Source organism: Corvus hawaiiensis, chromosome 26 (genome assembly GCF_020740725.1).
Source record: "Corvus hawaiiensis isolate bCorHaw1 chromosome 26, bCorHaw1.pri.cur, whole genome shotgun sequence".
NCBI classification, from domain to species: Eukaryota; Metazoa; Chordata; class Aves; order Passeriformes; family Corvidae; genus Corvus; species Corvus hawaiiensis.
In genome coordinates, this window is record NC_063238.1 from 35,090,603 (window position 1) to 35,106,372 (window position 15,770).

Sequence of the window (15,770 nt, forward strand, 5' to 3'; positions counted from 1 at the left end):
AACTCAAATTAAGCCTGCAGAATAATTCAGGTGTTGAACAACCAGAAATCAAACCACAGACCACAACAATGCATGCAGAATTAAAACCAAAACTAACATAATGGCAAAGTCACAAAACCAAAAGTGGACAAGTGATGATAAATCTTTTGCATATATTTTTAGTGAGCAAATACTAAAGGAGCAGAAGAATGCCACTTACAGAGCTGCAGACTTCTGTCTCTCCACAAAAGACTTTATGGATTCATATGTGTTTAATGGATTTCCCCCATAACGTGTACATTCATTTATTCTTTATTAAAAATCTCCAATAAACAATATCCCCTGAGCTGATGAGAACAAACTAAAAGAAGCATAGTGTCACAGATGACAGTGAGGCAGAATTGATCTAGACAGATTTATTCCCAGGTTTAGCAAGAAATTCAAAATTATTGCAAAAAGAAGGAGAGAAAAATTACTTTTGCTTGGGGCAGTTAATGGCTCCCACACTATCCCTTGCCTGTTAATCACTTGCTGCGGTGAAGCAACAATCAATACAGTGTAAAAGACATCACAAGAGGACCCACATCAGGTCTCACTAAAATCAGTGGTAGGAAAAAAACGCCTTCCCTAGGGGAGGCTCTCTGAGAGCCATAGTAGAGGACCTGCAGCTCAAGAGCTGAGACCAAGGTGACTTTGAGCCACAGTTGTACTCTCCAATTAAGGCTGCTTCAGAGGAGTGAGACAAATCCTCAGGGAATGCATCCCAGTCAGGACAACATCCCCAGGCCACTGCAGTAGCACGATACTGCAAGTCTTGCTTTCGCCTGGCCCCATTGCACTACTTCCTGACTGTTCTCCCTGCACCAGGTCCCATAGAGAGTGCTCAGATGCCAACAGTGGGTGTGCTTCCATGGGGCTTCCACAGAAGGGAAGAGAAGAGACCAAAGCTGAGGCATCTGAGACTCTGTGCTGCTGGGTCTCAGGCCCAGAATAGCAGAGGTGGACCAGACACAGAAGGCTTCACACTCTCCAGAGACAGTAAAGAGTTATGGGATGGAAGGGACCTGATCCACAGCATTACTCCAGAGGACCTTCAGTCATTACTTCCTTGCCATGGGATCTCTGTATAACCTAGTCACAATAATTTTGTACCTGTGCCTTGTTTCTACTGAAAGTATACCACTACATCACTGACTTCAGAGTGGAGGGTTGGGAGACAGGATGACCACTGTCTTAAACTGTGAGCTCCTAGGATTGTAACATGGAAAGAGTCTCAGGTTCTATGAAAGTTGCAGCTCAGACACTTTTGAAATTTTGTCTTTATTATTTTATTGCAAATAAAAAGTTTTTTAAAAAGAACATTTTTTTTTTTCCTAAAATTGTGTCACTAGACAAAACTAAAGTATGTACTCTGGCTTCTCTCCAAGGCTGATTACAAACCTGGATTTGCAATATAATTAAAAAATGAAATAATTACAAGGCTAAGACATGAAGAAAGGGTTTTTAATGTTCCACACCCAGCTTTGCTCCTGATCTGTCAGTGACCTCAGGCAACAAACCAAAACCGGCTTAAACTCCATCGAAGTTTCACATCTGGAGGCATCAAATCAGTAGAGGTGTTCTTGTAAAGTCAGACTAAAGGTCCATCCAATCCAATATTGTTCTTGCAAGCATGGTTGGATGCCCAGGTGAAAGATGTAAGAACCCAGCAAGAATGTAAATCACATTTTGTTCTACGCAGCTCAGTCTCTGCCTGTCTATGGTTCATGAACTTGCTCAGCAGTGGAAATATCTTTGAATGTAATAACCCTCTCTGTATCTTTCTTTCATAAAAGTAGCTAGCGATTTTTTAAGCCTATGTAAACGTTTGGCTCCCACATCCTCTTCTACCATTAGGCTTTTTAGGTGCTGCTAAAACAGAAGCCAATTCATCATTTTGATCACCCCCATTGTCCAGTCCCTGCTTATTTTCCCATTCTATTCTAATGTTTTAGTGATTGGAATACCAAAAATTCATTTTGCCCTCATGAAGCTGCCTACACCACACAGAATGTTTTATTCTCTATTCCCCTCCCACAAATTTATAATATACATCTTTGGTTTCTAGTCAAAATTGAGTTGATTTTTTCTTAAGAGTTCTTGGAATTTTTTTCTCCCAAGTTCTTGGTTATAATCCCAATATTTCACTCCTGATGATCGGTGACTACTCCACAGCCTGTTCTTCATAAGTTTTTCTCCATACATGTTACTACTTTATGTTTGTTCTTTCTTGTTCAGTATCTTGGGAGCTTTTCTAAATTCTTTACAAGGAGTTTTCATTTTACAACTTTAAATAGTTTAGTATCGTGAGCAAACTTTGTCATCTTACTACTTACATCCTTTCCTAAACCAGCTATGAAGATACCAAACTGTGCATGCTGACTGAGAATGTCTATGGGACACCAATGGGGCTTTCCACCATTGACAAAACTGACAGCTTAATCCTGCCCTTTTTTCTTGTGCCTTTTAACCACTCTTTCATCTATGCAAGAACCTTTCCTTTTATCCTCTTGCAGCTCAGTTTCTTTAAAAGTCTTTGATGAGAACCCTTGTCAAGGGTCTTCTAGAAACCCAAGTATCACCTGGATCTCCCTTGTCTGTGTGGTTATTGACTCCTTCAAAGGATAGATTTATGATGCACAGCTCTATAAATGCCACAGGGATTCTTCCTCAATATATCGTATTTACCCACATGCCTGCTAATGTTATACTTTATTATAGTTTCTATCATCTTACCTAGTGTGGATGTTTGCTTTGATGGCCTGTAGTTTCCCAGGTTTTCCCTTACTCTTCCCCTTTCCATTCCACTGACACCACAATAGTTTTATGCCCAAGGTTCAGCTAATAACCAGTCACAAGATGTCAGGCAGAGTCACAGAATCACAGAGTATCTCCAATTGAAAGGGATCCATAAAGATCATCAGGTTCAACTCCCTGCTCTTTGTAGTACTTAGATCAGAGCAGATATATCTGGCCCACTTATTTCAGGTACCAAATTTGATCTTAGCTTGGAAAAATCTTTAAAACCTCAAAAATTCAATTGAGACTAAGGAATATCTAATGAATAAACTTATTCCTCACATTCAACCCATTTTATTTCACCCATCTCAGTAAGACAAAAACCAAGCCATTTTATGAAGAAAACCAGGACCACAAGGGAAGGAAACATCCTCTTTTGAGGAGAAAAATTTGCATTGATTAATGCAAACCCATTTTTCAATGTGTTGGGCTCATGCAAGAGACCGCAAGCTGGAGCAGCCAGAGCATGGCAGGCTCCTCTTGCTGCATTGGGGTCAATGACATACGGAGAAGGTGCAGATGTTGTAGGGAGGGTAATAATTTCTTAAAATGGCTACAGGACTCTTTTCCAGAAACCATCTTTCAGGTGGCCTCAGTGCTGAAAAAATCAGTCTTCCTTGGCTTTGCTGCTCAAAGAAAGATCTTGGTGCCTGTCCTAACTGTGCATAAACTGCATGGTATGACCGGGGAGAGGTTGTCATTGTATTGCATGTATTGCACTTCCTAGAAATGTAACAGCACCTGCAGGAGGGTAAAGTCTGTCAGGTTTGGGAAAAGCAGGAGAAAGAAGCACCTATATGATGAACTCCATTCCCTGTGATTAACCCTGGATTTGAAAGGGATGACAGTGCTGTACCTACAGTGTAAATGCAGAAAAGACATATCACTCCACTTCTGCTCTGAGGTGATTTGTATGTACTATTCACTGTGCTATTCCTGTTTACTTTTACTAAAATGCCACTGATGGATACCCGGGGAAAGAAGCAGTTACAGTAACAGCTTTGCCTTCCAGCAGCATTTCAGCGTCATTTATAAACTATCAAAGCTCAACATAAACCAGCTATTTTTGCACTTGATTTTCAGTCTCTCCATACATTGCAGGAACAGAATAGTTACTACAACTCTACAGGCTGAGACCAGTAAAACCAATAGATCAACAGAAAATAAAATACTTTTTTTTTTCATAACAATGGCTTTTGGGTTTCTTTGCAATGAAATACCAGTCTGCAATTTTTCAGGCGAGTTCTGATATTTGGGGGAAAAAAAGGGGTGAGGAGTTATTTCCAAATGTGATTCACAGAACAATTGAGAATTATGAAAACTATTTTCTAAATGGATCTGCTTACAGGTACTGATGAGAAGAGAACCACAAATCCAACGCCAGCTCACTCTATTGAAAATTAGACTGGGAGTGTATGTCTACAAGATTGTTTCCTAGTGTGTTTAATGCATTTTGCTGCTTTCTGCTAAGACAGATAGCATACTAAACAGATCTGAGGCGTTCTTCACTGCAGCTCTGAAGCATTCTTTTTAATGGAGGGTATAATCTCATTACAAGCTCTGGTAATCATCTAGATTACAATCTTAATTGCCAAAGTAGGTAAATAGATAAAACATATTTCATCTGTCCCTTCCACCTCCTTTCTTTTTCTTTTTAAAGGTTCAGCAAATGAGGAGTGGATTTTTTTTTTCTCTCTCGTGAGCTTTTAAGTACCAGAAAGGTTTCTTTGTCTTTGTTATCCTCTGCACAGATCCTCTGTGAGATTACATTTCAAATTTCAAATTCATGATTATAAAGGCAGGTTCCTGTGACAATCTTCCATCAGGCACTGAGAGCTCTCAGCATCTCACAGGAGGTGCTCAACACCTTGTAGGATTCACTTCTCATTACACTGAGTCCTGGAGCACACCTCTTGGTGGTTCAAAAGGTATAGTTTCCTGAATAGACATCTCATTAATGCCACCATCCCCCTAAGCCTGTAGTAACCTACACCATAGGCTATCTACATTTGCAAATAGCTGTAAAAACACCCCTAAATCAGCCTCAAATCACTCTGGGAAGGAACATGGTGTCTTCTTGATAAACTTAGTTTATGTATGAGTAAATGAAGGCAGCGAGATGAGAGATGAGAAAGCCTTAATGTGAAGGGACAAGGAAATCTTGGTGTCCTGGCAGTTTGCTGCTGCCATAGCCCTGCTGACGCCCTTGAGAGGCCATGCACTTAAACAAGCATCCCTGGTCTTTATCTCACCACAGCTAAGCTTCCAGCTGTGACCAGATCTGAAGGTGTGCCACATCAGCACTGAAATGCAGTGTTCACTCAGAAAGAGGAGCTACTGAGAAAATACAGGTTCACAAGCCTATCAAACAGCAGGAGGAGAGGGTCTCTCTCCAGCCAAGCACTGCAGTTCTGCACAGTTTCTTCAAGACAGTTCTTCCCAAGCAGCTCAAATCCCAGAGTAGATGGCACCACTGATGATCAGCACTAAAATCTGATTTCCAAAACAGGCTCTTGGGAAACATTTCATATCTTGGTGATAGAGTTGCCCACTGCCAAGCTACTCCATCAGAAGGCCGTCTGACAAGTTTTCTAAATCCTGTCATCAAACTGCTAAAAAATGTACTTCAAATGGCATTATCCCAGAATATGGTTTGCAGAGGGTCTGGAAAGCAGTTACCTCTTATAGTCACATGGATGGAAATTGACCCTTTGACACATTCCAGCTGAAGAGGTGCTCAGACTGAGAAATCTCGGGATGACATTTATTCCAGAGAAAAAGGACACCGGAGTCAGCCACAATGAGTCCTCAACTTCCTTAATTTCCCTTGAGACAATGGCTTCGTTCTGTTTTCCAAACATAAGGTCCAGCCGTGGCCAGTGTTAAGAAACAGATCTGGGCAAATACCCTATTTGTTGCTTCCCATTCCCTAGAAGAACTGAGCTTCCAGAGCATCATGTCCAGGGAAAGGGAAGTGTAGGGTAACCCATCTCTCCATTACAGAGACATGAAAAATTTGTATTCCTTCTCCATATTTATGATAAAACACAAGTGGCTCAGCTCCATTCTCAGCCTAACCCAACTCGTGAACACCACCACCTGCTTTCTGTCTGTAACCAGCTCATGCTAAAATGTCTTTGCCCCTGACGTCCTGCTTCAGAATCTCATACAAAATCTGAACTCTTCATATCCACATTTGTGTTCCTTCTGGATTCATGGGTGTATTAGCTGAAATGCTGGTGTCAGCATAGTTAAGAGATCAGAGCAAACTTGATACACTTAAATACTGCTCACCAAAAATTACATGATATATGAGAACCTTTTACAGCTTTTTCACTTGTTTCTTCTTGCTGCAGCTAAAGCTGGGATTTGCACATGCAAATGACAAGCTATTCTGCTGGGAAGGTGTACCTTTAGAATTATGTTTCAAAATTAAAAGGAAAAAAAAAACCCCAGTGAAATGCCTTTCAGCAGACAGGAACAATATCTCCCTTTGTAATTAAAATTTAAACAAAAGTACTTCTAAAATGTATTTATTAAAGGGAACACAATACTTTTCATTGGCTCAAACATCAGCATAGAAAAGTATTTAAAGTCTTGATGAATTGTATCTCACAATTAAAGCTTGCAGCACAACATCATCCCAACTTTGACAATACTTCTGCACAGCTTCAAAAGCATATATTGTGGGTATATTTGAAGGAGAAAGACGTATGCATGTTTTTCATAGGCAAAAATTCCATTAAATTTCCAAACTACAGTGGCAAGAGTTACAGAGCCAGACATTTGGATGATTCTCACTATTCTTTTAAGCTACTACATGTGTAAGTCACTGTCTCTGTGGGGCATTTATTGTTCATACTATCTCATTTAGCAACAGGACAAGAAAGTTTGTATATTTTACAAGTCTGGATTTAAAGCAAAATTTTTTTTTCCCAGGCTACAGATAAGCCAAATTTCAGAAAATTATTTCCATTTGTGATTTTTCTTTTTCACTCTGCGCTGGTTAGCCTGTCCTTCATGCAGCATGTAAAGGTCATAAGAAGGTACAGGCTTTGCAGGGCTGCAGGCTCTACAAGCACATTGTGAGTGAGACCTCTGTCACTCCAAAGGGCTTTCAGGGCTGAGGAGCCTATGCAGATCTGCTGTACCATCTGCCAGATATGGTTTCTTCTTGCAGATAACTATGTACCATGTGACTTCTTATTCTCAGGTACTTGACATAGCTGAGATCCCTAAGGCTTGTCTGAGAACTTCCATGTGAATGACAGTATCTTCTTACTTTTGAGTCCCTCAACCAAGACTGGAAAATGTGCCTAAAGTTGAAATATTGTTATCCACATCTATTTAAGTCATTCGTAATGGTCCATTTGACCCTTGAACATATATTACTAGAGTTCACTTTCAGTCTGAGGTCAAACTGTGTCGTTAAGTGACAGTCCCACAAATGGGGGACAAAATTGTCTCACTCCAACAAAAACTGCAGAACTCCAGCTGCAGATTTTCAGGAGACCACATTGTGGTCCGGTGCCAGGAAACCTGTACAGAATGTATTCTCCACTTAGGAATCACATGGAAAGGTTGCCTTTGTCTGGTGCACTGACATGAGGTTTACCCTCATACTGAGCCCACAGGGTGGCTTGGATTGCAGTTCTGCATCCAGGCTGGATGGAAGCTGAACACAACACACTGTCACAACAGCCTGCTCTTGGAGCTGGGGATTCAAAGAATACGCAAAGCTGGAACAGCTCTGTGAGGTGACTTACTGAACTTCACAAGCTTTACAAAACGGCTGGAGCAGGAATAGATATTTATAATGGAGACAGCCACCTATACACTAAAAACAAATGCATTTCTGCCCCTTTAACTAATCACAAGTCACCAGTCACTTAGCTTATCTACACTTTGACTAGGAAGGGATTAGGAGCAAGCTGGAATACATTTGTTATGTGTAACATAAAAAACCTGCACATCCACTCTAGTGCATATATATATATATGTGTGTGTGTGCGCACCTGTGAATGAAGGGCTGATAAAAATTCAGCAAGAAATCTGCTTCATTTCTCATTCTGACATGATCCTCCTGAATTCAGATGCAATGCAAACAGGACTTACTGGGAAGCAGTCTCTAATAAAATGCTTGGATTAGTTTGTCAGTCAGAAGCTGCAAATCTCAGTCAGCACTGAAGATCAGCTCCTGCCAAAGGGTTTTTTTTCATACAGTAAATTCCAAAGAGATACAGCAGTCCTAAATAGATCTATTGCTTTCTAAGAATATAGTGCAGTGTGCCTGCTAGGCAACTTGCCTAGAAATTCTTTTCCAATGAAGTACTGGAAGAGACAATTTCATTTGCTGTGATCTCAGTTCCTTGAGCGGCCATAGCTCCAGTGCACTGCTTCAGTTTCCCATATGAAGGCATCGCGTATCTAGAAATCATTTCATCTGAAGGAGGCATAGAGTCCAAGGGCTGAGCTCTGCCATCCATAATCCACCATAAATCATTGAAGGTGGTCTTGTTAAAGACCAAATTACACCATTATTTGTGATTTAATTCAAACCCTACAGGTATCAGTGGGAAACACTAGCAGTGATACACTTTTCTGGGGGCTGGTCTGCAATGTGGAGAGGAGAGGCTATGGACCATCTCATGCTGTTCTGAAGAGAAAGTCAAGAAGGAGAGTACATACATCTAGGTATGTCTGAGTTAACTCCCCAAGGCTTTTTCCCAAACCAAGAGCAGAAACAAAACTTTCTTAGCATGCCACCACACGGTAGAACAAGTCAGCATTGCATGTGAGACCCTCTCTGTAAGACCTCTTGTGGATTGGCTTGGGACCTTTCACCCCCAGTCTCAGATCTGGAGCCCAGTTTTACAGAACCCCGGACACAGATGGTTCTGTACATCAGGAAAAGCAGAGGTTTCTCATCATGTGTGTCGGGGAGTTCAGTCCTATCATGCCTTGTCATGTCTCTCCATAGCTGCACCAAGTGCCAAGGACTCACAGTACTCATCAGTCCCCTTCTTTATTGCAGCAGGCTGCAAGACCCGGTGATATCTGAAACCAGCCAAATTCAAGGCTTAAGCCCAGAGACAACCATTATGACAATTACAGATTTCAAAGCAAGGCAGCCAACAGAACTACCACGCACTGGATGCTCCTAAGGGGGAGAAATCACTCTCTGGAGAAGCACCAATTGCTCATGGGTAAAGCTGTCTGACACATGCACAGTGCTTAGAGAAAAACAGATCATGAGAAAGTGCTACTGTTGGTACCTCAGTCCTACTCTGCTGCCAGCTTCCTACCAGGATTGCAGAGTCACTTTAAAAGACTGAGAAACAAAAAATAGAACTGTGAGTCCTACTTAGGTTTTAGCAGCTTTCACACCATCTCTTTCACAAGTTTTCTCCTTTCTATTTCCCACTAATATGATACACCCAGGACAATAGCTCCTAGTTTGTTGAGTGGAAAGTATCAAGAAAGATGAAAGCACAGATTGCAAAACCAATTCCAACAGCCCAAAGTGTCTGAGAAAAGCTCCCTGGAATGCCTGCTTAGGAATTCCCCTTCCACTTCTGGGTGGCATGGTGCCAAGTAGTGCTGGAAGCTAGAGCTTCTCATCTGCCATGAAAAGGGGCTTCAGATCCCACTCAGATATTTTTGCCCACAGGCAGACAGGTAAAAATTAGAGCTTCATGCTCAGTCTCTTAATTTATTCCAGGGAATTGCCCGGGTACTTTTGGTTTTTATCCTGAGCTACAGCCAGGACAGATATGACTGTTTGCCACGACCTTTCTCCTCCAAATGAAATTTGTGTAGTGGTGATGACTAATGGGAGGGAAGAATTGTAATTCCACTGTGGTAGCTCATAAGAATACATACCAGCTGACAAGTGACAATAACTCATACAGAAGATCCCATCTGGATACCACCCAGCTCTACGCTTTTCTGACTCCAGTGCTAGAACCATCTTCATTTTATGCATTATCCTCACTTGGTGGAATGTCCAGCCAAATCACAGTAATGGGATGTTGGGGAATTATTCAATGCTGTTTAAAGTTCAAAACTCAGTGCCAGAAAGTAACGCCCCATAATATGTTAAACACACCACAAACAATGTAAGAATACTGCTCTCACTTCAAGGAGTGCTGAGCCCCACAGACTTCTGAGGATCAAAACCAGAGTCATCAATTGCAAGAATCAGTCTACAATAGCAAGCAAAGATCCTTACATGTTCCCCACTGCTGACATTAGCACTGCTCAGCTGGCAGGAGGTTCATGGCAGTGGTACGTCTCCAGGGGAGCAGAGTTGTAGTGAAGATGCTGATTAAAATGGCAGGCTAAGGTTTTGGATTTTAGTGTTGCCAATCATCAGCTACCATTTCATGAGATGTTGATCTTTTTATATGCAGCCCACAGCCATGCCAGCTCCTAGTGGTGTATCTTACCTAGTGGAGAACATGAGAACAAAATACCAGCTTGCCCTTCATTACTGTCTCTTTTTGTTGGTGGCTTGGTTTAGTTTGGTTTTTTTAATGCTCAGGAAATTCCTCACAAGTTTGCAGGAATTCAAAATGCATGAGCCAGGCAGGATCAGATGGCTGCTCAGTTCATAAGGAGGTGGTAAGAAAGTGGTGCTACAACGAGGACAATAGGCTTGTGGTCAAAGTGCTGGCCTGAGAATACAGACGTCTGAATCCAGCTCCTTGTCAGTGACTTCAGGCAAGTCCAGTAGCATAAGCTGACCCGTAAAAATTCATACCCACACTTAACCTGCCCATGTCCTGGACTCTTCCTGCACCTCTCATCTGGGCTTGTTCACTCAGCTGACACACACTCAGGTGCCCATTCAGCCACTCCACCTTTGAAATGAAGCTGCCACATGTCTGTGCATGAAGCACCTGTTTACACCCAGGTTAGTCATAACCTCCATCTCCATGTCTTTTCAATGTCTCCACACAGTCCAGTTTCCCTTCCTTTCTCTGCTTTGCAGTAAGATGGAAAGCTGGGAAGATGGACAGTTTTTCAGCACTTACCTTTCCCTTTAGGGGCCCTGTGTCAGCACACATGATATCCCTAATATGGAATCCTATTTACTTGTGAGAATCTGCCATTAGCAGCACATCTGGTTAACTTTCCAAAATCAGGGTGGGATTTTTTTTTCATTGGTCCCAGCAGTTGAGTCTAGCCTGGAATCTCTCTAGCCATTTTAACTCTGTAACCTTTCACAGCAGCTTGTTCCATTGCCTAATTTTTGAGTAGCTGAAACACATCTCTCACATATGTAGCCGGAATTTTCCTTTCTGCAGCTTAAATCAGTTTCTGTGCTTCTTTCCTCTCTGGATAATGAGAATAACTGGCCCCTGTTCCCTTTATCACATCATTTCATATATTTGTGTACAGCTATTTTGCCTTCCTTTGGTCTTTGTAGACTGAACATGCCTGTCTCAGCTGCTTCTCATAAATCTGATTTTTAAATCTTTTATCATTTTTATTATTGTCCTTTGAGCTTTCTTCAATTTGTTAGTGTCTTTTCTTAAAAAGCAGCATCCAAAACTGAACTCACTATGCCAGCTGAGACTTTCACCAATGCCAAGTGGAGCAGAAAAGCAACCCTGCTTGTTTTACACTACATGCTCCTTCTTTATGCAGTCCAGAATATTTCATTGTAAAGCATCAATGGTCTAAATATGAGAACATATAGATGTGGGACAGCTAAGAGGAAAAGAAATGTCTATGAGACTTCAGAAGGTATAAACACCAAAAAAGAGGATTATTGGGTGTACTTGAGAGGAAGGAGGAGGCTAAGAATAATGGGATAAAATGAAATGGTAGGCTAGATATCAGGAAAAATATCGTAACAGTTCAAACTGTGGAAAACTCTCTCCCTCGAGAAGTGGTGCAGACTCCGTAAGTTGAGTCACTGAGACCTAGACTAGACAAAGCAATGCAAACTATACAGAAAGATGACTTAATATATTATTGGGATAGGGGCTAGATGGGCTGATAAACTTGGCATTTCTAAATTTCTTGTTCTACAGCACTCTCAAATAACAGAACTAACCTTTTCTTATGCTAATATTCACTTTCTGTCCCCAGTAACACTTTCATGTGTTCTCTATTTGACACGTGACATCAAAGCTAATTTAGAAAGGCTTTGAGAATTTCTGGAAAAGTTTGAGGGAATTTAACATTTTTCCTGTCTCTGTATCCATGGGCCCTATATACTTGCCAGGTTCCAGTCACAGTCAACTAAACATTAACAGATCTCACATGGTATAAATGGAGAAAGCCAACACATCCAGCAGAGAATGTTATCCATGCCTAAACTGACAAAACTCTACCACCACCATTAGCACCATGATGTGCCAATGCAAGGAATCACAGTGGTTAAGAAACACCAGTGGCTGGTAGCCAGTGGCAGTAATCAGGGCAAATCCCCAGTCTAGACAAAGCTTTAGTTATTGTGAGCAAAACTCTCCAATCTCTGGTTCTAGTTTTCTTTTCAGTAACACAATTTTAATATTGGTGGAACTCCACAAACTTCACCAGAGTTGCTCCTGACTCACAGACAAGCAGAATTTCCCTTTGCTGAGAAGTGCAAAGCTAAGTGATATTTCTTTAATTATCTGATGATCAGAGAACAATATAAAGTCAAACAAATTCTAAATACGACCTTTGCTGTTTTGTCTCTGGGGATCACAAGTATAAGGTCCAGTGACTTGGGGAAGACTAGAGTCGGAAGGTTGTGTGTCCACTGATGGATATTTGGCATCTCTTTTTTCCCAGTGTCAGAGATGCTTAGCTCTAGTCTTGTTAGCTAGATTAGGCAGTTTCAGGCTCAGGTATTTTACCAAACTGAGAATAAAGGCTAAAATAAATGTAAATTTCAGGTGAAGAAATGCAAGTTGAAAGGGAGAAAGTTATTGCTCCACTGTATACTGTATCTTGGAAGACAACAGCTATGTACAGCTTTTCTTCATGGCTAAACAGCCAGATCATTCCTAGCAGAAGTCTAGAACATATATTCACTTTAAAAAAAAAAATTATACTAATTTTTAATATTGCTGCATCCATATGGCTTAGGATGCCATAGGAGCTTTCAGACCAGGTCTTTTACAACAGGGTGGTCCAATTTTGGAAGTCAGAACTTTTATAAAAGAATGGTCTCTGCTGCAGAGAGTCTACAGTCTATAACTGTCAAACTAGTAAAAGGAAAACAAAGAGCTATGTTAGACATTAAGATGAGCAGAATTATTGTAACATAGGCAATGCTTTTCCACCATCAGGTGCATCATAGCTTCCAGAGTAAAGGAGAGTCTCAGGAGTGTGAACAAAGCATGACCTTGAAGAGCTCTGAAAAGCCAGCCTGAGGTTAAATGACAAATTATCACATAAAGAAGAGAGGTCTGGTGTGCTTAGTTGTGTTAGTTGGTAAGTGCTGGAACCACTGGCTTAAAATGCCACGAAGTGGCTATTACATTGTTGAGATTATAGTAATTTAGTTGGGGCTGTTGCCTAAATGCAGCAAAAGTCTCTTGTCTGGCAGGAAATGGTCTTCTTGTAATAGCTGACCAGCTCAGTAGCGGGAGACCTGAATGCATTTGCTGATCTAGTGCCAGCAGGTTATTGCCAAAGCTCTTTAGGAAGGAGATGCCTGTCCTTCCCCTCTTCTCTATGATACAAGTCATAGTACTTGGCATCATTACTGGCAGAGACCTGTCAATGAGAGGAAAGCCAGCGAAGAGAGAAATTCAGGTTATGGTGAGGATCAAAGAAGCATTGTCCCACCACTTGCTGAGCCACCACAGCATCAAACCATCTGAGTCAGACAGAGGACTCCTTGGCTCATGGCTGGGTGTACTGAAACTTCTACACAAGTGGGTCTTCACTAGTATTGGCATGGACTTGGAGCATTCACAGTCTTCCAGTATTGTAAAGAGCCAGCCAAAATAGAAGTGAATCTAAAAAGAAGTTTTAAGGGTTGCTTCATTTTTCTATGTTTGTGTCCTATACAATGTGTCATTCTGCCAGTATGTTTTTGAAAGTCAAATCTACCTTAAACATTAGAGATGTATTAAACATCCAGGATAAAAGTGCTTAGTTTAAGTACTCATAATGACACTTTTCAAAGTGTGTCATTACTCTTTGTACTCTACATGTAGTGTTTTCCTGTTCACTATGACACCCACCTATGGAGTGAAGCATTCCTCAGAAACCTGAAAAACCCAAGTCTAGTAATGAAGTAGTAACACATACATTGTTTATTCAGAGGCTTGCACAGATGCAGAGAAATTCAATGAAAGAGCTAGCTTCAGACTTTGGTCTTTTCTACTCACTGCTTGTAGCTTATCATAGAGCCCAAAACTGTTTTGAACTTGAACAGCTCTCACTTTTGAATTAAACACAAACAACTCAGCATTGCCTCCAGTTGCAGAAGTTTGAAATTGATAATGCCAGGTGTCCTTTATTTTTAGTCTAAAAGACTCTGCTCTCACTCTGAATTAGGAAAAAGTCTTGGAGATGGTCCCTGAACCACTGAGACATCCTACATCTCATAATGATATTTTACACCACCAGCTATTCAAAGCACAGAGTACGTGTTGCAAAATGTGTGAGACCTTTTGCTTCTTTTAACACTAAGAATCTTTCATATCTATGCATTAATCTTGTAACCTGTGCTGTAGGTACTCATGGTCTAAAAAAGACAGGGTCTTGAGTTACAGTCTTTTTCATCACTCAAGGCGAGGACAAGGCGATATTCCCTGACCCCAACCCACAAAACATGAGGAAAATACACAGTGTTTAAAGCTTCAAGCATTCATTATTCAAAGCGTGAAGAAAATTATCATTTCCTGGTTTTTTTGCTTCTAGCAAATGCTTCATCTGTGCATTCACTGCCAACATGCTGCCATCACCATCCTTCAGGTTACTCTGTTGAGATGGCCCTTGGCTCAAGGAGCAGCTTTGCTTTCATCGAGGCATTGCAAAAATCCTTGTCTTTTCTTGATATGTAGGTCACAAACTTTGTCAGCTTGAAGGATCTGCACCAGTCCTTTATTCCATTTGAAACCATAACATGCAAAACTGTTTAACACACACTGACAAGTTCTTATTATGTCTGCCTACAAGATTTCAATTGAAATTCAATAACAAGTCTTTGTGCACTTGAATTCTATGGCCATTAATACTAGCTGATCAAGTGAAAGTAAATGGGATACATCAAGCATACCACTAAATGGAGAAAACAGCAGCACAAATTAATGAGTTTCGAGTTCTGTTTTATCAAATAAAAATGGAAAAATTAAGAAAAAGAATCACATTTGCTGCAATCAAGCCAAACTAAGCATTTTGTAGTGTAACTACAAAGTGCTGCAAAGTTTGCCAGAGCTTCTGCCCTGAAACTCCTCAGGAATTTTAGAAGATTTCAAAGTGGTTTAGCTCAGATTTTGTTCAAAGTTATTACCAGCTTATTAATAAATAAGGACCAATAGTCTTGCCTGAGGCAGTGGGGGTGGCAGTGGTTCTGCCTGTCGCTGCTGGAGATGCCTCCTGCCCTCTTGAACTGTCAGCCCCTAGTGGGGCTTGGGGCTGCTCTTGCCCCTCTGGTGCCTTCACCTGTGTCCTGAGGAAAGGCAGGCTGGTAGATGGCCCACTGGAATTTCTGACAAGCCTTTGCTCCTGCACACCAGAGTGGAATTTTACTGGCTTGGAGGGATTTTCTGTCAGGGGTATTTTGCCCGTTGAGGTCAGAGTCTTCTGCGTTTTCTTTCAGGTTTTTCACATCTACAGCTATGGCTGGAAACTTGATTCTCAGAAGGCCATATATTTAGGAAATGACTGTTCCTACAATGTCTGACCATAGACATTTAAAGTATCCAAAGAACATGTCCAGTATGCACTCTTAGGACATTAGCTTACTTGCCAAGGAAGGAACATTGAGAAGAAAATAA